Source organism: Leopardus geoffroyi, chromosome B4 (assembly GCF_018350155.1).
Source record: "Leopardus geoffroyi isolate Oge1 chromosome B4, O.geoffroyi_Oge1_pat1.0, whole genome shotgun sequence".
Classification (NCBI taxonomy): domain Eukaryota; kingdom Metazoa; phylum Chordata; class Mammalia; order Carnivora; family Felidae; genus Leopardus; species Leopardus geoffroyi.
The window spans coordinates 34,706,124-34,707,653 of NC_059341.1; the positions used below are offsets into that span (position 1 = coordinate 34,706,124).

Below are 1,530 nucleotides of genomic sequence, written 5' to 3' on the forward strand. Positions count from 1 at the left end.
GATTCTTAGCACTGTACCATTCTATTTGTGTCAATCATTTTTCACACTGATTTTATAGCTTGCTGGTTTTGAAAGAAGTTTTATCAATGTGAGGATCTGCATGAATTCCTTCTCTTTCCCATAACTCTGGGGTCTCATTTCTGTCTCATAATTTCAGAAAAATGATTCCAATTATTTAATGTTGACTAGAACCAGTAACAGACCCTACTCTGTCTTCTGGTTTCTCTGGTAGAAATGTCTTGTAAACAGAGACATTTGCCAAAAGTTAAGAGCAGCTATGACAATCGGGTATTCTATAAATAGGGTAACCATATATTTTATCTTTCAAATAAGTGCACTTTTGAGATTGAAAAGGATAATAATAATAATAATAACATTATTATTATTATTTTTTGTCCCTGAGGGAGTGGACTGTTCCTGAAATATCACAATACCTGTTTTATGTGAAGAGTAGATGGGGCAAGCTGCTATTCCATCTCCCTTCTCCAAAAATCCATTTAATATATTGTTCTTGGATAGAAGGCATATCAGGTATTAAACTGATAAGAACAGATACTACACTTGATCTTGGCCAAAAGGTCAAGAAGTGATGAAAATGGGTAATTATTAATAACTGTGTCAGGACAACAGGTGTAAACCAAGAAAGCCCTGGAATGTATAGCAGCCCTGTTAATAAACCTCTTAGAACTCAATCAAAGTCATTCATTCAACAGCCATTTTTCAAAAGCCTAAGTACCAAGCTCTGTATTAGGTGTGGAGATTCTAAGATAACTAACTGATTCCTGCACTAAAGACCTTTCAGTATAGTTGGGGAAGCAGACAAAAAACCCAGACAACTATAGTGAGATATTTAAGTTCTATGACAGATATTTGCCCAGGGTTCCCTGTAAGGCAGGCAGGAAATATACTTGAGCTGAGGTGTTTTTTTTAATTTTATTTTTAAAATTTACATCCAAATTAATTAGCATATAGTGCAACAATGATTTCAGGAGTAGATTCCTTAATGCCCCTTACCCATTTAGCCCATTCCCCCTCCCACAACCCCACCAGTAATCCTCTGTTCTCCATATTAAAGAGTCTCTTATGTTTTGTTCCCCTCCCTGTTTTTATATTATTTTTGCTTCCCTTCCTTTATGTTTATCTGTTTTGTCTCTTAAAGTCCTCATATGAGTGAAGTCATATGATATTTGCCTTTCTCTGAGTGACTAATTTTGCTTAACATAATACCCTCTAGTTCCATCCATGTAGTTGCAAATGGCAAGATTTCATTCTTTTTGATTGCTGAGTAATATTAAGCTGAGGTTTTTTTTTTTGTTTTTTTTTTTTTTTAATTTTTTTTCAACGTTTATTTATTTTTGCGACAGAGAGAGACAGAGCATGAACAGGGGAGGGGCAGAGAAAGAGGGAAACACAGAATCAGAAACAGGCTCCAGGCTCTGAGCCATCAGCCCAGAGCCCGACGCGGGGCTCGAACTCACGGACCGCGAGATCGTGACCTGGCTGAAGTCGGACGCTTAACCGACTGCACCA

The 1,530-nt window shown here is 37.1% G+C and overlaps 1 pseudogene; it reads right to left on the reverse strand.

Moving 5' to 3' along the window:
- Positions 1 to 418: 418 nt before the first annotated feature.
- Positions 419 to 591, reverse strand: LOC123592356 (annotated as a pseudogene).
- Between the last annotated feature and the right edge of the window lie 939 nt (positions 592 to 1,530).